The sequence below is a fragment of the Oryx dammah genome, unplaced genomic scaffold (genome assembly GCF_014754425.2).
Source record: "Oryx dammah isolate SB20612 unplaced genomic scaffold, SCBI_Odam_1.1 HiC_scaffold_17, whole genome shotgun sequence".
NCBI classification, from domain to species: Eukaryota; Metazoa; Chordata; class Mammalia; order Artiodactyla; family Bovidae; genus Oryx; species Oryx dammah.
In genome coordinates this window covers 60,730,613-60,754,644 of record NW_024070201.1, presented here as the reverse complement: position 1 = coordinate 60,754,644, position 24,032 = coordinate 60,730,613, and the positions used below count along the sequence as shown (strand labels likewise).

Here is a 24,032-nt window from a genome sequence, read left to right as displayed (position 1 = left end):
AGTTGGTTTGCACAGACCATGTAAGGTATGGCTCTAGTGACAAGTAGCTTGTTCCTTCTGATGGTTTTAGACACAAGCAGCCCATTCTTTCCCATCAGGCAGATCTGGATAAGCCATTGCCAGTTTGATGAAAATGCAACATGGGGGTGTAGGAGACAACTGCTGAGCAGGCTGCCAGAAGTGGGCTGGGCTTTCCAGAAAGAGAAGCTGCGTTATGGAGAGGGGATAAGAGAACCTGGGAACACAGCCTTGTCCTTGATTCACACAGCGGTTTAAAACTGCAGTACAAAGGAATGCCCCACCGCCAAGACCAAAATAAACAGAGTTCTCCCACCACTACTCATTTTAAGCTTTGCATTAGATATCCATCATTTGAAGAATTAAAACAGAAGGATGACTGCTTGTTTGATGCACTTGATGGACACCTAAGTTCAAAATCGAGCTCTGCTGCTTACTAGCTGTGGGGCTCTGTGCAAATGCTTGAATGTTTTTTTATTTCCTTTCCCCTCTGAAGATGCAATGATAATACACCTTCCTTATAGGATTTTGGGAAGGAACAAATTTTAAAGAACTTGGCAAAACTCTTGGTAAGTGTTCAAGGAATGTTCTTATTATTATCTGGTGGGCTTTTTTTTTTTTTTTTAGTAACTATCACTCTTCTCATAACCCTATACAGTGTAGTAACAGGAACAATTTACATTCATAGGCTACAGAGTTTTGCAATGTTTTTTTTTTTTTTTGTACAAATGTGAGCTCAGCTGAAGCTGGGAGGTAAGACATCTTAACTGTCCTCCCTTTTGTTTTACAGAGGAGTCAATGGGAATCAGAGCACTGAACTGATGTGATCGAGTTCCCAGGGGGAAATAGAGGCGAATTAGCACATGGTTATTTGATGGCAACCTTGTTCTTCTATTGCACCAGTGTCGCTGTTACACCATGATGTCTTCAAGTGACATTTCCGTATAAACTCTACCCAGTTCCTGTAGGCAAACTGTCCTTATTCCTGTGAATCAAAACGCCACCAACCCCCTGTGTCCTGTCACAAGCACTTGCTGGGGCACACGTGGCTTCCTAGTTTCAGGGTCAGTTAGGGAGGCAGAGGAGTTTCCGGGGGGCACAGCCATGGGAACTGGCAGGAGTTGTTACTGATCATGCCTGTGACAAAAGTCAAAACTCGCAAGCCCAATATTCCACTGCATTCGAGTTCAGGGAAAAGCTCCTTGCTGTTGCCTGATTGCCTTGGAAAGGCTGTGTACAGGGTGACCAGTGAGTGCAAGCTCGGAGAGGGAGAGTGATTACAGCTTTGTAGGGGCAGAGACAGCTTAGCGATGCCCCCTCAGTGCCTCCTGCATAATTCACAGGAGATGAGAGGCTGGGGCCTGGGAGGGTTAGTAAGTCATCTCACTCAGAGACTCCATTCAAGCCCTGTCTTCCAATATTGTTCTTTGTCGCTTCATTATGGTTTATGGAATAGGTTACCTGTTCTTTGTAGGTTTTTAGTCTTGCAGACTTCTTGTAGATTCCTTCTTGTTAGAATGGGCCTCACATTCTTTATTTTGAGGTATAGCTTAAATGCTATCCCTTTGTGTATCTGCAGAGATTAATGTTACTACAACTGCAGACACAGTGTAAGCTCTTCTTGCAGAAATGTCCTAGATGTAGGAGAGAGAGGCCTAGACTGTGAACACACCCTCCTGGTTCTGATCCGAGTGGGCCCACTAGATGAGCAAGACACTTCATTTCTGTGGCTAACAATGTTTCTTGTCTACAGGGAGATTGCTGAAGGAGTATCCAAGGTGCTTCAGCTTTTAAATTCGATGATATTTAAGCAGTGGTTTAGGAATTATTTAGAACTGATTGGGATACCTGACTAAAACTGAAAATTGGTAAGTTGTGGAGACATGAATATTTTTATTCTTCTAAAAGTTAATTTTGCAGCTATACCAGGGATTACAGAGACATATGTTAAGCAGTTTAGGTATATTCTCTTTGCATGTAAGCTAAAGATTTTTTTAAATTAAAAAAATGTTTATTCTTATTCCTTTTAAAAAATATTTTATGAGTGCTATCAATTCATTTCAGAAGTTCTTGTGTCTGATTTATAGTCAGAAACATGGAGGAAACCTCTAAAGGGTACAGGGTTCCTAACTGTCTCCCAGACCTGTGGGATCAGACTATCTGGGTTGTGGGGCCCAATAGCCTATGTTCCAAAACCAGAAAAGAGTCCAGCGAACTCCCTGGGCAGTTCTGATGATCAGAAATCACTAGGCAGTTACTGCTGAGTTAGCCTGAATTATGTGATTATGGTGGAGTTTAGTTCCTGATTCCTGACTCTGCCTTTCTCACTCCAGTATTTTCCCAGTGCCTAAGCCGAGCCATGGGGAATAATTGGGTTTTGATTCGTTCATTGTAAAAATGCTTGGGTATGTGTAGGAGAGGAAGCCAGGCCTATGCTGAGGACCAGGGCTGACTTTTCCAGTCTGTGCAGGTTGATCCTTCAGCTGCACATCACACCCTGCCTTTGGTACCCTGAAGTCTCTTTGCTGTTGTCTTCCTCTCCAGGGACTTCTGACTCCTCACAACCCAGAGTTGCTCCCTCCTCTTCCAAGTCAGCAGTGCCACCCTTCTCAGATTGCTTTCTTCCCTTTTTGTGAGGGGAACAACTTTGTTGTTGTTCAGTCACTAAATTGTGTCTGACTCTTTGCGACCCCGTGGACTATAGCACACTAGGCTCCTCTGTCCTCCACTGTCTCTGGAGTTTGCTCAGACTCATGTCCATTGAGCCAGTAATGTCAGCTAACTATCTCATCCTCTGCTGCCCCCTTCTCCTGCCCTCAATCTTTCCCAGCATCAAAGACTTTTCCAATGAGTATGAGTTGGTTCGAATCAGGTGTCCAAAGTATTAGTGCTTCAGCTTCAGCAGCAGTCCTTCCAATGAATAGTCAGGGTTGATTTCCTTTAGGATTGACTGGTTTGATCGCCTTGCTGTCCATGGGACTCTCCCCAGTCTTCTCCAGCACCACAATTCAAAAGCATCAATTCTTTGCTGCTCAGCCTTCTTTATGGTCCATTTCTCACATCCATACATGACTACTGGAAAGGAACAGTTTTATTGAGATACAATTGATATACCGTATGATTCACCCATTTAAAGTGAATAATTAAGAGGTTTTTTTATATGGAAGATGGTATGGAGATTCCTTAAAAAACTAGGAATAAAACCACCATATGACTCAGCAATCCCACTCCTAGACATATACCCTGAGGAAACCAAAATTTAAAAAGACTTATGTACTCCAGTGTTCACTGCAGCACTATTTATGATACCTGGAACATGGAAGCAACTGAGATGTCCAACGACAGATGAATGGATAAAGAAGTTGTGGTACATATACTCAATGGAATATTACTCGGCTATAAAAAGGAATACCTTTGAATCAGTTCTAATGAGGTGGATGAACCTACGGCCTATTATATAAAGTAAATAAGTCAGAAAGAGAAACATAAATATCGTATACTAACACATATATACAGAATCTAGCAAGATGGTACTGCAGAATTTATTTGCAGGGCAGCAGTGGAGAAACAGACATAGAGAACAGACTTATGGATATGGGGAGAGGGGAGGAGAGGGTGAGATGTATGGAGAGAGTAACATGGAAACTTACATTACCGTATGTAAAATAGAGAGCCAATGGGAATTTGCTGTATGGCCCAGGGAACACAAACAGGGGCTCTGTATCAACCTAGAGGGGTGGGATGGGGAGGGAGGTGGGAGGGAGGTTCAAGAGGGAGGGAACATATGTATACCTATGGCTGATTCATGTTGAGGTTTGACAAAAAACAACAAAATTCTGTAAAGCAATTATCCTTCAATTAAAAAATAAATTTATTAAAAAAATATATATTTTAGTATATTCACATACAAGTACAGTCATCTCCACAATTTGAGAACATTTTCATCACTCCACAGAGAAACTTGTACCCTTAAGCTGCCATCTCCCCATCTCTGCATCCCCCAGCATTAGGCAACCGCTTATCTATCTCCTGTGTGTCCTTGTATATCTGTCTATTCTAGACATCTCATATAAATGGAATCAAATGACATCGGTTTTTGTGACTGCTTCTTTCACTTAGCATAATGTCGCCAAGGTTTATACATGTAGTATGGTGTAACAGTATTTCATTGCTTTTTATGATCAAATAATATTCTACTATATAGATAGCCCACATCTTATTGATCTGTTTGTCCATTGATGGACATTTGGCTTGTTTCTACTCTCTGGCTATTATGCTGTGTTAACGCTTGTGTATAAATTTTGGGTGGCTCTATGTTTTCATTTCTCTTAAATACGTGCCTAGATGGGGAGCTATGGGTCACACAGTAGCGGTATGTCAGAGATATTGAGCAATTGCCACACTGTTTTCCGCTGGCTTACATTCCCACCAGCAGTGTAGGAGGGTTCCAGTTTCTCAGTGTCCGTGTTGACACTAGTTATTTTTCCTTAAAGAAAGACAGCCATCCCAGTAAGTATGGAGTGATACCTCATTGTGATTTGCCTTCTTCCATTTTTATATTCCTACCAAATATAATTTATTTAATCCTGCCAGGAAATGTCTTTTCATCAAAATTAACTTTTAATTTTTCACTGTAAAAACGTTAGAAAATACAGATAGATAAAAGTAGAAACCCCAAATCAACCACAATCCCAACCACCTACAGAAAACCAGTGTCAAACTGTGGAGCATTGCTTTAGAATCCTTTTCTATGGAATATTCACTTGTGAAAGGAGAACTTTGTAGACTCAGTGAAACCAGTTGGTGGGATTATGGGGGAGCTATTTTTTGAGTAAGAATCCTGACCTTTTTCCTTCCCACCTGAGATAAGACCAGGGCTTAACCTCCTGCTCCACCCCTGCAAATGTTCTGACCCTGAGTAGTAGGTGGAAGGAATGCACTTCTCTCTGACCCCAACAGTCCACTGAAAAATGTGTTTAACTTTCAGCCATGTAGCTATTAGCTGTCACTGAATGAAGATCCCTGATGCCACTTATACTTTGAGGATGGCCTTCGGTGGGGGTTGAGGATGGCTGGGTTCTGTCATTCCCTAAACCAAAGAAACTTTTGACATGATGCTGTGAGAGGCATACATTAAAAAACAAAAAACAAAAAAAAAACATTGATCACACTAGACTCATTGGATGAAGAAAAGGCTGTTGCTTGTGGCAACAGCATCTTTGGTGATCAATACCACATTTTTGCATTGATTTTGAAAAGGCAATCTTTTTGTAACATAGCTAGCTGATTGAAATTTGAATGGGGGCTTCCCTGATGACTCAGTGGTGAAGAATCTGACTGCCAATGCAGGAGACATGGGTTCTGTCCCTGATTTGGGAAGATCTCACATGCCATGGCGCACCTAGGCTTGTGTATCACAACTACTGAGCCTGTGCTTTAGAACCTGGGAGCTGCAACTGCTGAGCCCATGTGCCCTAGAGCCCATGCTCCACAAGAGAAACCACTGCGATGAGAAGCCTGCACTGCAAGCTAGAGAGTAGCTACTGCTCTAGCAACTAGAGGAAACCCACATAGCCGCCAAGACCCAGCACAGCCCCTGCCCCCGCAAAAAAGTTGAAAGTTGAATGTTGACTTCCTTTTTTTATAACAACTCAAATTGTCAAAAGTTGGTTGTAAACCTGTGTTTTGCATCTTATTAATAGAATGTATTTTCTCTTAGCAACAGTGGCATTTTAACTGGCAGCCAGGTTCTGAGATTAGCACAGGTCTGTTTTAGCCCTAATAATAAAAACTAGTTAATATTATGGAGGACTTACTATATGCCAAGCTTTCACATGGATGATTTCACTCTAGCTCACCACCACCTTATAAGTTACAGTTGATCACTCTCCCCGTATAATGGATGAAAAACCTTAGGTTACACAATGTAGTCTGGTTGGAGTCTGGAGTGCCAGCATTCTCGAAAATGGTGCTGGTCTGTAACTTGTAACTAAACCCAACCGGAAAACAACATGATTGAAGAAGAAGGAAAGTTTGCTTATCTGGACTGCCTGTGCCAGTCGGCCACCCTGTGTAGATGTCCATTCTGGGCTTCCTCAAGTGTGGCCTCCCTCTGATCTGTGTGCGGGTGTGCTGAGCTGCTTTAGTCGCCGACTCTGTGACCCTATGGAGCGTAGCCCACTAGACTCCTCTGTCCATGGGATGCTCCAGGCAAGAATACTGGAGTGGGTGGCCATGCCCTCCTCCAGGGGATCATCCCAACTCAGGGACTGAACCTGAGTCACTTAACATTTCCTGCTTTGGCAGGTGGGTTTCTTAGCACTAACGCCACCTGGAAAGCCCTCTGTCTTCCTGGCCTTACTATTAATATGTGGGGAGGAGGTTTAGAATTAGGTGAGGCCAGCCTCTCCTGCAGGGGACGTCGCTACAGCAACAGCCTTTTGGCCAGTTAGGCACTTGTGAATGCACTTGAGGAGCAAGAGGAGAGCCAGGATGGTTTCAACTCCTTTTTCTTGATTGCCACCCCAAGGTCATGAAAGGGATGAAGAACTGGGGAGAGAGAGGCACAGCAATGTGGTGGGAGGTGGCTCTGGTGGTTCCCCCACCACTTGGAAGGCATTGTAGGAGGGCTGGGGGGATCGTGAGTGATCCAGGGCCAGGGGCAGGGACAGGTTTACTGACAGCCCATCGTGAGCCAGGCTCCATGCTGGGCTCTTGGACAGTCTCTCAAAACAAGCGCTGGAAATAGGTAGTAAAGTCACGTTTTATTCTGACCACCTCTCAGTGACATAGGTGTTAAATTGCCTCCTTAAATCCTTTTGGAACAAAGCTGGGTGTGAGCAGTTAAGGCTGTCATTCCTTTGTGATGGACGAGTTTGCAGGCTCAGAGAGGAGAGATAACTGGGTTAGTGTCATACAATCCCCAAATGACAGAGCCAGACTGCAGTTCTGCCTGAATTCCAGAGGCGTGAGAGTATATATTTAGTTTATTTTCTGGAGCTTAGGATTCTGTGTCCTGTGCTCTCTTGTGGAACCTTGGGGTGGGGTCAGAGTGAGCAGCCTGCTGGCCTAGCAGGAAGGAGGCCTGGACTCCAGCCTGGTTCTTGGCCCCAGGGCCAAGTGAAGGCTGATTGCTGACCTCATGTCCCACCTTTTGCCAAAACATAACTGGAGTGAATTAAGAGTTTTATGAAATGTTTCTAATGCTTCTTTCAAGCCTTTAGCACTTTGGGTTGAGGGTCAGACCTGGGTTGGAATTCAGATCTTAGGCTGCTTATATAAATTCCGTTGCTGCTGCCGCAAGTCCCTTCAGTCATGTCCAACTCTTTGCTACCCCATGGGGATTCTCCAGGAAAGAATACTGGAGTGGTTGCCATGCCCTCCTCTAGGGGATCTTCCTGACCTAGGGATCGAACCCTCATCTCCTTCGGCTCCTGCATTTCAGGCGGATTCTTTACCTCTGAGCCACCGGGAGAAGCCCATAAATTCCATTAGCCTTCATTTCTGAGGAGCGGATAATACTGACCATTTAGTAGGTTTGCTGAGAAGAGAATGCTTGGTACGTGGTAAACGGTCAAGAAATGTTAGCTGTTACTCTTGTTACTACCTGTCCTTCTCCCCACTTTCTTATACAGCCCTGAAAGGGCCCCCTGTCACCCCCTACCATTCACTCCTGTTGAGACCCATTAGGTTCAACTACTCTATGGAAAGTTATTCGTGGATGCTGCCCTTGTTTGGAGTTTACTGGTGGATGGGGGCCTTCCCCATCTAACTGGGAGACTCATTTGCTACGTTGGATCTCCCAAGGCTGTGTGTAGCCTCCCCATTGACACCTAACTGGGACCAGAGCTGCTCTATCAATTCTTTATTAAGACCAGTTATTTTTTATTTATGATGCTTGCGGATTCATTAAAAATGGCATTCCCTATAGGGGATACTGCAAGGCTTTTAGCCAGTTTTTATCAGGTTGTTAGAGTAGATATGAATATTTTAATAGAGAGAAAGAGCAAAGCCTTCAGCAAACTTAATTTGTTCTGGAATCTAAGTGACAGGCTTAACAGGGGTGCCAAGTAATTCGGTATAATCAGCCCCACTAGTGGCATAAGGAACACAACTGAGTGGATGGGGGGCTTTTCCAAAGGGGCCTTGGGGGCACTCTCCACCCCTGAGCAGCTGTAAATCACTGTATCCCGGGTTCCTTTGCGTCCAGGTAAGGCCTAGTGTAGCCACCAGCAGCTTCCAGGCCCAGTTAAGTTCCCCGGAAGCCAGAAGGAGTGTTTTTGTACAATCTCTTTTAAAATTTATAGAATTCTTTCCCCAAGACTCAGATCTTATTAAATTATGTACAAAATAATGGATAAGCCAGGTCACTGCTGCTTATCATTTGGGGCCTCAGTGTTGATCACCATCCCAGTTACAGTGGCTAGTTTCTTGATGTAGTTTTATAAACATCCACTTGGGGGAGCTTTATGATTGACTTTTATCATCTATATCAGCTTTTATATGCGATGTGAGATCCAGATGACTGCCTCCCCTCACCCTCAACACACATACAGTGACAAGCCAGTGAAGCAAGCAATGGCTGCAGAAATACAATGATAAATCAACGTGAATGGTTTTACTTTATTGGCAATTCCTCCCTCTGGATTTTGAAGTTATTCCTGATTTTTTTTTTTTAAAGCTTCCCCTTGAAACTAAAATAGTTAAAAGATAAAGAATAAAAGTACTTTCTGCTGTTTCTTGGATGAGTGTTCTGCATATGCCTGCAGACAGCAATACATACTTAAATAAATGCATGTCCCAGTTAATTTTAAATAGCCAAGGCACCAGATTTAAATCAAAATCTCCTTTGAAGTTTTATGAACATGGTCACTTGCAAGGAAGATAAAATCACAAAACCAAATATCTGAGCAAGAAATGCCGTTTCCCAGTGTGTTCACCACGTAACTCTCCATCACACACTCTCTCTCTGTTAGCTGGGGCGTGGAGAGGTCTAATGAAGGACAATCCCTTGCTGCCTGGGCAGAAGTCCAGGTTCCAGATGGTCTTCGGGGTCTACCCAGATTTGGACAGTTTTGAAATAATGGAAAGCTAGTTAGGGTTCCTAATTAGGACATTTGCTAGAGAATGTTGTCACAATATGGATGTACCATTAACCCATTTTACTGTGGAATAAAATGAAACCAATTAGAAACCCACGCATACAAGCGTGACTGTCTGTGTCCACCTGTCCCCACAGAGGGAGCTGGGTTGTTTCTTAGAGGGGGATGGCTTGGTTATTGTCTGAATCTCGGCCTTATCCTGCCGTCTTCTCATCTGTCCTCTTCTTTGAGCTGTCAGGGCATCGTGAAGTCTCTTTTCATTTACTTCGCATCCAGTTACTGTACTGATAAGACTTTGCTATTTTGACAAAGCCTCGTTCTTATTTTTCCGGCTCTATCTCCAGAAGAGGAAAGAAGAGTTCTGGAGGCTCGCTTTTCAGCCTTGTGTTCCTTTGGTGAGGGCCAGTCCCCGTACCCGAGCAGCGCTGCCTCCTTCTGCATTTGCTCCTTTCAGCGCCCTTCCCTCCTCCTGCACACAGCTCCTCTCCCCTCGCCCCACCTCTCTCTTACCTGCCAGCCTGGCCTGTCTGCACGCAAGCGTCACGCTCGGCCGATGTCACTATCCTGTGAAGACGAGGCTCAGGTACCTGCTCCAGGGAGGCCCAGTCTTCCCCTCCCCCAGTCACTTGTTCACCATCTTCATTGGGCACATCGATACGACTGTCACTCTCTGCTCAGTGGAGGAGAAATCTCGCTTCCTCAGGAACCCTGTTGCTTCTGCCAGGAAGACTTTTCTTCAAGAGAAAAACAAATGCTTCGCACTCCTGTGTTCAGAGTGTTTTCTGAACTGTTGGCTATCATGGAGTGGTTTTCAAATGCTTCTTTTAAGCCCTGGACTTATTTTTTTCCTTAAGAAACAAACCATGTTCAGAAGCCCAGGCCCATCCACACCTGACTTCCAAGGGCCATATGGGCAGGTGGTCTCCTCAGATCGTCCCTGCACACCCCTCGGCGAGAAGGCTTTGCTGCTTCCCTGGGTGGAATTGATTTCTCCTCCCGTTGTGTCTGGTGGCCTTTTGACTTGCTTTGACCAGCAGAGTGTGTGGAAGTGACCCTGTGCCAGCCAAGCCCCAGCCCTGTCTTGACGCCTGGCAGCTCTCACCTCTTCTCCTCTTGGTTCCTTGCCCCGAGACCACCAAGACCACCAAGAGAAGAAGCTGCCCTAGTCACCAGGGGTGGGAGGAGACACGGAGGAGACGTGGAGACCTGAGGCCATCCGGCCAGCATCCCGCCCGGAGTGCCGCGAGGCACGTTGGACCTTCCAGCTCAGGAGCCCTCCAGCTGACTGCAGCAGAATGTGCAAGCCCACCAGGAACTCTCCAGCAAACTGCAGAGTCAGGAGAGATGGGCAGTTCTCGGTATTTTCAGCTACTAAGTTTTGCAGTAGTTTGTGATGTTAAAAAAAGTGCCCTTCAGGGAAACCTTTTGTCAAGTCTGTTTTGTGTGTGGAAAAGCCAGCTTATTTTAAATTGTGAAGCTGGGTTCTTGATGATGACAGTGTAAGCAGGGAAGAGACAGCTTCCAGTTGCCCCTTGTTGCTGCCTCCTCCTGCCTGCTCCCCACCCCCCTTCTCCCTGCGCGGTACACATCATGGCTGAGTTTGTTGTGTATGTTTGTGCCTCGTGAACATTTTGTAGATGCTTTGTGGCAAGCGTTGCATAAAATGGGATTTATGTTCATTAAGTCTTAACATTGCTTACAGTAGCCAAGAGACCCCTGCATCTGAGGGCACAGAACGGCCCATCTGCTCCGATGACAGCAGAGGCAGTCTGGGCCCTCAGCAGCCCAGCTTAACCCCACTCCCTTGAACCTGAGGCACCCCAGTGAATTCCAGAACTATGGATTGGAAGTGTCTGCTGGAAAACTTACAGTCACTGAGATCCCAAATTGACTAGGTATGCCGCTAGGTACATATGTTACTTTCCTACTCCTTAAGTCCTAAGGAGACAGCTCCTAGGGCTATTGTTGAACATTAACCTAGTCTTGAACCGTACTGTCCATTTTCCTAGTATTATCTGGATGATAATAGCACATTCTCACTTCTTATCATGTGCTGGGTTCTGTGCTAAGCACTTCACATACAGGGTCTCATTAGTCTTCTTACAGACCCCACGAGGCAGACATGATTGGACTCTTTTTTACAGATGGAGAAATAAGGACTCAGAGAGGTAATGGCGTTTATCCATCAGGGCTGGGGCATTGCACAACTCCAGGGGGCGCCATGCATTGTTGTTTGTGTAGACAGTGCCCTTTGGTGTCATGCAGTTCACCTGGCGGCCCTGCCAAGGTAGCTGTCTAAGGATTGGCAGAGCTGGGATTTCAGTCTCCCAAGTCTTCATTGTATACAGCTTCATTAAAACTTCTCACTTCACTGAGTAGCTTTATTTCTTCTGTCTCTGTTTATATACTTGAATGTCAATCTACCCAGCCGCCTGTTCATCTGTCTGTCCATCTACCCATCTGTCCATCCATTCATTCATCCCTGCCTCTGTTTGCCCATCCTCTCACCCAGTCATCCATTTAGTGAAATCAGTGAAAATATGGAACATCTATAAAACGTCTGAATATTCAGTTTCTTGAAATATGCCTGGAAACACAAATTCTGTAATACCTATTCTTATTTATAAGTTCCCTTGGCATAACATTTTAAATTATTGTATATCTGAAACAATTAGAAAATAAAATAATTTTCTAGAAACCACGTACCCACAGTTCAGATTTCATATTTATTGTGTCGTATTTACTTCAAATTTCCTTTTCCTCTCTCTCTCTCTTTTTTTTTTTAAAGAAATAGAACACTGAAAGTCAAAACCCTATCCCCTGTCTTTGACCTCTTCTCTAGCCTAAAGATTCCTGCATCCTCAGCTACATGTGGCATTATCTAGTGGCTATCAAATGGTATCTCTATTTCCCTAACAATCATCGTATAGCTATATAGGACATTCAGGCTTCTCTTTCTGTGAAATGCTTATTCATAATTAATATCCTTTGCCTATTTTCTACTGGGTAGTCTCTGGTTTTCTTATTGATTGATAATAGGGTTTTTTCTTTCTTCTTTTTGAAAAATCTTTTCTGGAAACAGATCCTTTGTTAGTTAATTGAATTGCAAGTACCTTTTCCTGAAAGTAAAAGTGTTAGTCACTCAGTTGTGTCCACCTCTTTGGGTCTATAGCCCACTGGGCTCCTCTGTCCATGGAATTCTCCAGGCAAGAATACTGGAATGGCTTGCCATTTCCTACTCCAGGGGATCTTCCTGACCCAGAGATCAAACCTGGGTCTCCTGCATTGCAGGCGGATTCTTTACTATCTGAGCCACCAAGGAAGCCCACCTTTTCTAGTACTTGTTTTACTTTTAATTTGGTTTTGCCTGTTTCTGTAGGTCTTGCCACTTAATTTTATTCTTGGACATTTTAAAAGAGATAAATCATTTAAGTGTAGTGCCCTTTCACAATATAATGGAGGTATATAGGAGAGACCTTTATATAAGAGAGACTTTTAGAAGACCATTTATTGAATTCTTACTATGAGCAATGCCTCTCATAAGACCCGCATGTATTCTGCAATCCTTTTAATAATGCAAGGAGATAGGCACCGTTGTTATGCCCATTTTAAAGATGAGCAAATTGAGGCCAAGAGAGATTAAGTTATTGCCCTAAATTATGCAGAGATTAAGAGAGATAAACCTGGGATTAGAATCCAGGGAGTCAGTTGCAGGGCTTGTATAACCACTAAAAGGAACTGCTTCTTAATGCCAAGTTTCAGCTCTCCAGAGCTCGCTGGAAGAGAGACTCACATAAACAGGTTCCATTTTGCAGTGAGACAAACTTGCTGTTCAATCACTCAGTTGTGTCTTTGTGACCCCATGGACTGTAGTGTGCCAGGCTTCCCTGTCCTTTAACATCTCCTGGAGTTTGCTCAAACTCTTGTCCGTTGAGTCGGTGATACTATTTCGTCCTCTGTCGTCCCCTTCTCCTCCTGCCTTCAATCTTCCCAGCATCAATCTTTTCTAAGGGCAGCACATATTATTATAGGAGGTGGAGGAGGGCTTCCTGGAAGGAAAGGCCTTTGAGCTCAGTGAATGAGAATGAGATGTTTGTGCCAGAAGGTGATGAAGGCAGTGGTGTGTGTCTGTGTATACTCCCTGTGGAATGTGAGGAAAGGTATTCCAGCTAGAGAGGGAACAGCATGTGCTGAGACCTGGAGAGAGCAGAGCGTATTCTGAGCTTTGTGAGCAACTTGGTATATTTGGAAGGTGGAATTTCAGTTCAGTTCAGTTCATTTCACTCACTCAGTCGTGTCCGACTCTTTGTGACCCCATGTACTGCAGCACGCCAGGCTTCCCTGTCCACCACCAACTCCGAGAGCTTGCTCAAACTCATGTCCATCAAGTTGGTGATGCCATCTAACCATCTTATTCTCTGTCGTCCCTTCTCCTCCTGCCTTCAATCTTGTCCAGCATCGAGATCTTTTCCAGTGAGTCAGTTCTTCGCATCAGGTGGCCAAAGTATTGGAGTTTCACCTTCAGCATCAGTCCTTCCAATGAATATTCAGGACTGATTTCGTTTAGGATTGACTAGTTTGATCTTGCAGTCCAAGGATTCTCAACAGTCTTCTCCAACACCACAGTTCAAAAGCATCAATTCTTCAGCACTCAGCTTTCTTTATAGTCCCAACTCTCACATCCATACATGACTATTGGAAAAACCGTAGCTTTTTTTAACCATAGGTGGGCCTTTGTCGGCAAAGTAATGTCTCTGCTTTTTAATATGCTGTTTAGGTTTGTCAGATCTTTTCTTCCAAGAAGCAAGTGTCTTTTAATTTCATGGCTGCAGTCACCATCTGCAGTGCTTTTGGAGCACCCCAAAATAAATTCTCTCACTGTTTCCATTGTTTCCCCATATATTTGCCATGAAGTGATGGGACCGGATGCCATGATCTTCGTTCTTTGAATGTTGAGTTTTAAGTCAGGTTTTTTACTCTCCTCTTTCACTGTCATCAAAAGGCTCTTTAGTTCCTCTTTGCTTTCTGCCATAAGGGTGGTGTCATCTGCATATCTGAGGTTATTAATATTTCTCCCAGCAGTCTTGATTCCAGTTGGTGGTTCATCCAGCCTGGCATTTTGCATGATGTACTCTGCTTATAAGCTAAATAAGCAGGGTGACAATTTATAGCCTTGATGTACTCCTTTCCCAGTTTGGAACCAGTCCATTATGGGTAATTAGAAAAGAGGGCAGGCATAGTATTTGACTGATATTTGACTGTCATTATTATTTAATATGGGGGCTTACCTGGTGACTCAGTGGTAAAGAATCTGCCTGCAATGCAGGAGATGTGGGTTTGATCCCTGGATTGGGAAGATCCCCTGGAGAAGGGAATGGCAACCCTCTCTAGTATTCTTGCCTGGGAAATTCCATAGACAGGGTAGCCTGGCAGGCTAAAATCTATGGAGTCGTGAAGAGTCAGGCATGACTTAGTGACTAAACAACAACAAAATTACTTAATATATGAATGAGTAAAATGTTTAGTGTTTTTGCATTAGTGTTACAAATGCAATCATGAGGCAATCTCTTAATTAACTGGAATACTCAAGACATTGTCCTTTATAATCAGGAGGACTGTTCCCTAAATCTCTTTGGTTTCAAACTTTGTTCCTGAGTATATGAGGAAATGTGTGAGTCTTAACTTCCTTCTATCAGTAAACACAGTTTAGTGAGCCCAAGTCAGTCTTTTGTAACTGAGGCTTCTTCAGGTCTCCTAGGTAAACCTTCAGATGTTTTGGTCATTACCAATTACTGGTCATTACCTATTACTAGATCACTATCTATAGGAGCTATTGATGTGGCTGCTTGAGAAATTTGAGTTAAATAAATGTATTCCCTCCACAAGACACATGTGGGTTATTTATGCTTAGGATTGGTTTGTTTTCAGGTGTGAATTAATATGTTTTTCATCGATTCAACTCTTTAGTTAGCACCAGGAATAGACAGGACTTTTGGCTCCTAGTGCTGACTTAGCAGTCTCGAGAGTGTAATTTTGTTAGACAGAGTTCAAAGAGAAGAGAAATACAAGTCTGGTAAATGAAGTAGTTAGCAATGCCTTAGTTCTTACCGTGGTGTGTTTTTGGCGACGTCTGGTTGGAACACTGTAGTCAGGAGGTTAAGAACAAGGTTGCCACATGGATCTGCTTTAATCTGTGTCCAGGGATAACTCCACAAATGCTGCTCTTCCCCAGGGAGCATGTGACGATCATAGCTAACTCCTCAAAGCAATTCAGAGCACATTCTCTAACAACTCTGACGGCAGTGGGGCAGTAGCTTCCTCTTTGTGTGTGAAATGTTTCCTGGGGCCCTTACTTGTAGGGCCAAGGGTCTGGTTGGGGGGAGTTTCCTGAGCCCAGAGCACCGATGTGTCTGGTGTACCGCTGCTCTCCCTTTCCACTGGACCATCTCCAGCCTTTGCGGCCACTGCAGGTCGTGGATAAGGGGAGAAGGGAGGGACTAGAGATTCCCTCCTGGCTTCAGGGGGAGTTTCCTTTATTCCAAGCTAGGCATCTCTTTAGTCTTGGGTGTGGGATTGGAGGTATTCTGGGAAGCAAAAACAGATCCCATCTTGCTGCTCAATCAGCGGGAAGTGGGAAGGTGGGGCGGGAGATGTGTTTTTGCCATCTTGAATTCAGATTTTCCCACAAGACCCATGTTATAAATTATATTTAGATTTTCCGGGTAGCCCGCAAAGCTCTGTTTGTCTAGAATGTAACTGAAGAAGAAATGTGTTTTGGTTATGCTATGGTTCTAGAAAAAGCATTATTTTTCAAGCTTTTCCCTTCTGCATTGGAACCTTTTATTCAGATGAATATACAAGGTGTATATAACAGCTAAATGCAGAACTACTTTGGTTGAAGCAGGATTCAGCCTCATAGTAGCTGAGTCTTGGTCCCTGAAGTCTTGGTCACTTCCCTCTAGGGTTGACTTCACTAATTACTGCTGCAATCACCCGTTCTCTCTTTAGAGGGGAAAAGAGGCGTATTGTGAAGAGGCGGAGTGGATGCACAACTCTGTGGTCAATTCCCTAAAGCCAGAAAGGATGGCAGAAGGAAATAAACTGAGCAACAGGAAAAAATAAATAAATAAAAGGAAAACTGCTGCTGCTGCTAAGTCCCTTCAGTCGTGTCCGACTCTGTGCGACCCCATAGACGGCAGCCCACCAGGCTCCCCTGTCCCTGGGATTCTCCAGGCAAGAACACTGGAGTGGGTTGCCATTTCCTTCTCCAATGCATGAAAGTGAAAAGTAAAATTGAAGTCGCTCAGTCGTGTCCGACCCTCAGCGGCCCCATGGACTGCAGCCTTCCAGGCTCCTCCATCCATGGGATCTTCCAGGCAAGAGTACTGGAGTGGGGTGCCTTTGGTTCTAAAAACTAGTCTGTGAATCAGTATGAGCTGGTTGCATAAGAATAACTCGAGAAATATAAAACTGATGAATTAAAAAAAAAATCTGGGACCATTCCTAAAAATTCCAATTCAGTTGCCCTTGAATAGGTCATGGAAAATGTATATTAAAAAGCTGCTCCAGAGAAGTAGGATAGTTGGAAACCAGGCCTCCACTATGGCTTCAGCTCCTGACTTCCTCCTAGGGCAGAGAGTGTCCCTCTCAAACACAGCAAAGGAGGAGGGTCTGGATATGAGAAGTGGATCCTAAGGAGGGACAGAGGTTTCTTCCCTGCCTAAGGCTTGGCCCCTACAGACTGGCTTCCTACTGAAAAATCAGTCTCATTCCCACTGAGAGCCATTCGGAGTCTTTAAAAACCCTCTCCACACATAGGGCTGTGGCCTCACCCTCTGGCTTCAACAGGCACAGTAGAATATAATTCATTTAACCTCCCCCAAAGTGAAACTACAGATGGGAGCCTTTGGATTGTTTTCTTATTATTAACACAAATCTGGGCACTCCCTGTTTCCTGATGTCTAAAAAAATTTTTTTCTCCTGTAGAAATGTACTCTAATGATCCATTTAAAGGAACAGTCATAGCCACAAAACCTCTTGGCAAGGACCCTTAAGACTTTGTGTGACTCTGTGTTTTGTTAACGTTGTCAAGATGACCCTCCCGATCCTAGGTTGTTCCAAAATCAGGCGACAGGAAGCCCAAGGGTGGGTCTGAAGGAGACTGTGAGTGCTCTTGATGCCAGCAGCGCTGCCTGACTTCTGGAGTGATTGTGAGGACAGTGGGTTGATCGACAATTTTCTGTGCTGCCTAAGCTAAGAAAGCATTGTGTTGAAATATGCTTTAAAGTTTCATTTTAACAAAGTGACAGGATCATCTTAATCCTTGACTGCTGTAGTTTTTCAAGGAACACAAGAGCCTGCAAAAAGGTGGCCAGTTTTTAAGGGAAAACACTTCTGGCCTTTCCTTCCTATAGATCCTGTTTCCAGAAGGGCTAATGGATGCCTGCGCCCTTTCCGTGTTCTAGTCTTGTGATATGGAGCCTGTCATGGGCTATAGAACAGACTCCTTCCTGGGGTGGCCTTAACTCTCAGCCTAAACCCATGAGTTTTGACTGCCTAATCAGTCAGGAACTGGGCCCCAGATAGATGATAATAGTCTTGTTCCCTGACTTACTTGGCTTTCTTTTTGTTCTTTACCCCATTCTCTGTCTTTCACTTTGAATTCTTTCTGTATCCATCCTGTCACTTGATGGCTGTGTGACTTTAGCTTTGTCCTTTAACCCTCAACTTTCTCATCTTTATATTGGAATTATAATAGTGTCCATCTCATAAGGTGGAGTCAGGACTAGTTACATAATTTGTGAGGCCTAGTGCAAAATGAAAATGTGGGGCTCCTTGTTTAAAAATTAAGAATTTCAGAATGATGATAGCAGGATAGTAAACCAAGTATAGGGCCCTTCTGAGGGCTTCCCCAGGTGGCCCAGTGGTAAAGAATCTGCCTGCAAAGCAAGAGACTTGGGTTCAATCCCTTGGTTGGGAAGATTCCCTGGAGAAGGAAATGGTAACCCACTCCAGTATTCTTGCCTGGGAAATCCCATGAACAGAGGAGCCTGGTGGACTTCAGTCCATGGGTTACAAAAAGTCAGACATGACTGAGCTCATGTACACACAGGGCCCTCCTAAATACAAGATCCGGTGTGACTGCACAGGTCACACACCCAAGATACCATGGAATCAATGAAATAAGAAGTATTGTCATAGCTCTTATTATTCTGTGTCTTCCTATTTATACTCTAGATTTGTCAGTAACAGCCAAACATGCCGTCCTCCATTGAAAGACACACACAAGTATTATTCAATCATTCTTAGGGTCTTCTAGGTCTGTGGAATTTGCTTTTTTTTAAAAAAAAAGTCTTGCTTGAACCTAGTGGAAGAATCACTAGGTGTTAGGAAAATCATTCAGAATGTCTCCATTTATATATTCTACTTTTCCTTTGATCCTTTTCCATGTTTATACTTCTGTGTAATTATACCAGTTTATTTTGTATTCTCCTGTTTTCTACCTTGTTCCACAGTTTTCCTAATTTGGTTTTAAAAAGAAAATCACTTAAAAAATTCGTGAAATGTTAGTGCATTATTAACCATCAAAGCGTAAGTTCTAGGTCCTGAAGAAGGAAATAGGCTATGGAGGGAGGGAACAAGGAGGAACCTGGAGAGAAAGACAGAGGAGAGATTTCAAAGGATTAAGTGTTTTTGGTAAGTGACATTTGGGGTCTTATATGAGTGAAGAGCATACTGGTTTATAATGATGATAATAATAGCTAACATGTTGTGCTGAGTTCTTTACAGAGCTCATCTCATGATCTTCACAATAACCTAAGACAAGAGATGTGATTGGTGTCACTAGTAAACAGAAGAGGAACTCAAGGCATTGGGAAGTTAAGTAGCTTGTCATATACCTAGTAAGTGTTGGATCAAAATTGGAGCTCCTCAGGCAGGCTACTGCAGAACTTGTGTGCTTTGTGTCTTGACATTATAGCTGTTATTGTTACTGAAGTATTTTAAAGCAAGTTCTAGTCCTTAGGTCATCTCACCCCTACATACTTTATTATTCATTTCTAGAAAATATGGATGTTTTTTATTTCAACTATAGTACCATTATGATACCTAACAAAATTAGCAGTCATTCCTTGATATTATATATAATCTAATCATATTCAAATTTCCTTCATTATTTCAAAAATGTCTTTCTTTAACCTTGATTCATATACCTGAGGATGCAAATAATGATCTATACATTGCAGTGGGTTGTTACATCTCTTAACATTATTTTAATCTATAGCAGACTCACCGTTTAAAAAATGCCATTAACTTGTTGAAAAAACCTGGTCAACTGTCCTACAGAAGTCCCCAATTTGGATGTGTCTGTTTGCTTTTCCGTAATGTCGTTTCAGAATGTGTGATTCTTCACTGCATGTGGATCATCCAAAGCAAATCTTTTGTTATCACTTTGAAAGATTAACTGGAAAATTTTAATTTATTTCTCAGTGCCTTTGCTTTGGATTTTTGAATTTGTTTTTAAATATCGGCCTCGTATTTCCCCTCAGGATGAACCATCATTTTATTTAACTATTTTTCTCTACTGTTTCACATTTTGTTTACAGTTTCCCCCCTTATTTAGATATGCTTCAGTGAACATGTTTGCAAATATAATAGTTTTTATCATTTCATTAAAATAAGCATCCAGATGTGGTTTGGTGTTAAGAGTGTCAAAAGTTAGGATCATTTTAGTGGATCTTTAACTCTATGAAAACTACTTTCCACAAGAATGTTTTTTTTTTTTTTTTACATTAAAAAATTAAAACTTAAGGTTTCTTAGATTCAGTTTAAAGATCCCAATTGGATTCTTTGGATAACCTGGGATAGGTGTATAATTGAAGATTGGCCCCTAAAATATTTCCTGATATCTTTCAAAGAGATGGCAAAGGAGATTGTACTGTATGACCCAGAACATTCTAAGAGAGGCAATAGGCAGTGTAGAGATGAAATTAAGATAATTGAAGTGATGTCAATATGGTGACTTAGTACGTCCCATGTTGTGACTTGGGCTCATTTCAGTACACCTGTTGTAGTAGGAATTTTGTTTTTCTATATTCTGATGGATTCTAACTTTATTGTTCTAATGAATTCTGGCCCTTCCTATTCTGAGGTCCAATTCATGAGGAAGAAAAAGAGGAGGTCTGGGATCATGGGGTTCCTTTTGACTTAGAAGTTGCACATGTCGCTTCCACTCATATTCCTTTGGTAAGAACTTAGTCAAATGGCCATATCTAACTGTAAAGAAAGTATAGAAGTGTAGGCTAAGCAGACTCATTCCCAGGAGGAAGAGAACAGATTTCAACAGGCAAGTAGCAGCCTGTAACGTATTATCTATGAAAGAGGGCTCTAGAGTCAGATAGACATAAGTTCCAATCTTGGCTCTGCCGCCTAGAACAATGATTCTATATTCTTGATTTTTTCATTAGAAAACTGGAAATAATAATTTCACTTTATTGGGATTGTTATGAGACTCGAATGAGTGAGTTCATTCAAAGTGCTTAAGAAAAAAGCACTTGTGTGTGGTTAAAAGCACAGAATTGGGAATCAGACTGGCAGGGTTAAAATCTTGGCTCTGTGTTTGCTAGCTGTGTGATTTTAAAGAAATTACACAAAAATTCTCAGAAATCTACTTTCTTCTATAAAATGGAGATGCTATTAATGCCTGCCTCTAGAAAGAATTTGATGAAGTCCTCCAATGCTTTTATTAAAGGATTTATTCATGCTCAATAAATCATGATGGTCTTTTTGTAGTTACTATGTTTGTTCATTTTATAAACTCCTGAGTTTATCTCCAAAAGAGAAGTAGTAAATTTATAATTGTGTAGGCATGCCCCTGTGGTGAGTTGCTGCATTTTCTTATACGTCTTGCTACTGCTTTGCTCTTTCATCCTGTTAACATGTTTATGTATTCAGCTTGTATACTAGCTCCTATCTGATTTTTTGGGTAAGCATTTACTGGTGACTTATATTCTAAGTCACATAGACTATGCTCTGCTCTTTAGTGTGACTTCTACAGCTTGTCCCAGAAGTTGAGTACATTTTTTTTTTCAAAATGTTCTCAATCTCATGAAACCATTTTGAAAAGATGAAGCTGGCTAGAAGAAATCTCTGTGGATAGCTAAGCAGTGTAATAAAAATGGAAAATGGAAAACTCAGGTTTTTATGATACATGGCTGCTTTAACTTCAGAATCTCTCTCTTGTATCATTCCCATGACCCTGAATTATATTTTTCAGGTCTAATTTTGGGATTTATTTCTACATCTTTGATTTTATGCAGATCACCTAGAGCCCTATGATTGCTCCTCTTCCCTTCTAGGGACCCTTCCATGATTACCATGTGACTATGAGGACTCCTTCCTCTTCCCTGTCTTCCCACCCAATACTTACAGAGCTGACATGCTGCTATGCTGTACCATTATGCTATCCTGAATACTGTGGCATTCAGCCTGGCTCCAGTGATATAGAATGAGGGGGTATGGATGCCTCTTTCAAACTTGAAACTAGCAAAAGACAAAACCCCCTTTTGTTTGACACCATTGGGAGTGTAGTCCTGAGTTCTTGTTCTTTTAGGGAAACTGTGGGGGGGTCCCTTCTCTTCTCCATACCTGCACTTTCTGGCTGCTGTAGTTTTGCTTGGAGTAATTGAGCAAATGAAATACCAAACCTATAAAAAGTAGCGTTATCAAAGTGAATGAATGAGCGCTTACCTAGCAGAGCTGTAAGACAGGGGAAAAGACGATGAGTTAATGATCTAGAAATTGTGTAGCTTTGCTGTCTTAGAATCATGGCAAATGGAACATATGGTATTCGGTCATTTTTTGCATTCATATGAAAAGAAAATGAGTTTATTTTACAAATAAATGGAGTTTGTGTTTCTGTTTGTTATTCATGACTATAATGTTCACTTCTCTTGAAGTAGAAATATGTCACCTAAACATTAAATATAAAGATTTTTTAAACTATTAATGAATAATTTTTCTTTATATGTCATGCCTTAATCCACTTCAATAAACATTTTAGGCTTTTCCCTTCATTTGCTATTACTTTGTCTGATAAAGCTGTGAACAGAGGCATCTTAAGAAAAAAAAGAAAAGACAGACATGTTAAAATTATTATTTGCCCAAGTATTAGAATTTTAGATTAAGGCCTAGAATCAAATTCACTTCATATTCTCATGTACTTTGGGACTTCCCTGGTGGCTCAGCGGCTGAGACTCTGCACTTGCACTGCAGGTTGGTGGGTTCAAGCCCTGGTTGGGAAACTAGGATTCAGCATGTTGCACGGTGTGAGCAGCTATAACAACAGCAGCAAAACAAGCAAAACGGTACCATGGTGTTTTTATTTCCTATTTTGAGATTCATAGAAGGCCCAGAAGTTGCCATTAAAAAAATCTACTGCATTTGTTGTGTCATTATAGTGGACATTCATTATTTTTATCTTCACAGCATCTGTACATCAGAAGCTTCTTTTCCTTGTGGAAACCATTTGTGCCCTGTCCTCAGTTCATGTGACCCAAGCTGGTCAATCCAAGTGCACAGTAATTGGATAAACAACAAGCTGTGTTTGAAGTCAGGTTAGTCCAAGTCAGCTATAAGACTTTTGAGTAAAAAAGAGTCCTCTGTCCATTGAAATTTCTAGGCTAGAGAATGATATATGAAGCTGACAGAGGGGGTCTAGTCTTCTCCATGGTAAGAGTGTGCCTGAAGCCAGCTTGGAGAGAATTGATCCAAGAGGTGGAGAAAGAGTCTGACCACAATGTTTGAGTTTGAAATGAGATTTACCCCTGCCATTGAATTTCTTATTTTTAGCCCCAGACTAGTCTAAGCTGGTTTCATCCACTTACAGGTGGAAGAGTTCTGGCCACTACAATCATCATAATTTTCCTCAGAAAGCATTTGTTCAACACCTGGATCATTGCATATTAACTACTTTACATGTAGCAGGAAAATACAGGATTAATAGTGCAAGAAGAATGGAAGAGCCACCTGGGTCATTTTCCCATCCAATGCAACCTCCTTATTCTTCATTGACAGTTGTCTTAGAATCAAAATCACTTCCTTTTTTCAAGGATTTGAAGATACAACAGAGTTTTCATTTTCTATCCTGAGTTTCAGAAAAAGTCCTGAATTCCATTATGGTCCCTACTTTTAAAAAGATCCACTGCCATGTCAGATAACTCACTACCTTATAAAGAAGTGCATTACAGTTTTGGAAACTTATAATTTTCAGAAAGATTTTTCCTTTTATTGAGTTGAAATATGTTTTATTTTACTCATTAGTTCCAGTGCTTGACACTGCAGATTAAAGCAAAGTCCTCTTCCACAAGGCATCACTTCACCTATTTGAAACACCAGTCACACCTGTTTGTCTTCTTTGCTCCCAGGTACATAACCCCAGTTCCTTCTCCCATCCCTCACAAAATGGGAAGTCCAGATCACCTTGGTTGTTGTATAACCTCAGTTTACTTCTGTTTGTTAAATGTCTCTTTTAACGGGAGACCAGGACTGAGCTAGGACCTCCTTTGTTTTCCTTTAGGCCCTTACATGAGGGCAGCCTTATACTGAATTATATTTTGGGGCTTCTGTTTCCCACCCATACTCTCTGATTCATAACAAGCTAGCTGTGAGCTGGTACTTCTTTCCTTCCCTCTCATCCTTTTTTTTTTTTTCGGTACAAACAGTTTCTAAGTCAGGTCTGTGTTTGAGTTTTGATTATCAGAATCTGTTTTAGGATTTTACAAACAACCATACGCTTTTGTTCCCCTAAATATACAACACCATGTGGAGGGTATTGTTTTGCCCATGGGTTTGTGCCTCATTTGGGACCTTCATTGTGTAGAGTGATGCAAGAGTCAGTCATTGTTATTTGGATCA

General features: G+C 42.3%; 1 protein-coding gene across 3 annotated transcripts in view; it reads left to right on the top strand.

The window, feature by feature from the left end:
* Nucleotides 1–24,032, top strand: part of LOC120876845 — a 202,715-nt gene that overhangs the window by 29,102 nt on the left and 149,581 nt on the right. The window contains exons 1-2 of one of the 3 annotated variants that reach the window (XM_040258948.1): nucleotides 22,359–22,483; nucleotides 22,605–22,732. The exons of 1 other annotated variant lie outside the window; for it this stretch is intronic. The gene's annotated coding sequence lies outside the window, so the exon portion shown is untranslated. Of the gene's footprint in view, nucleotides 1–22,358; nucleotides 22,484–22,604; nucleotides 22,733–24,032 lie in introns of those variants that run through there. One more of the 3 variants, XM_040258950.1, reaches the window with a different exon arrangement.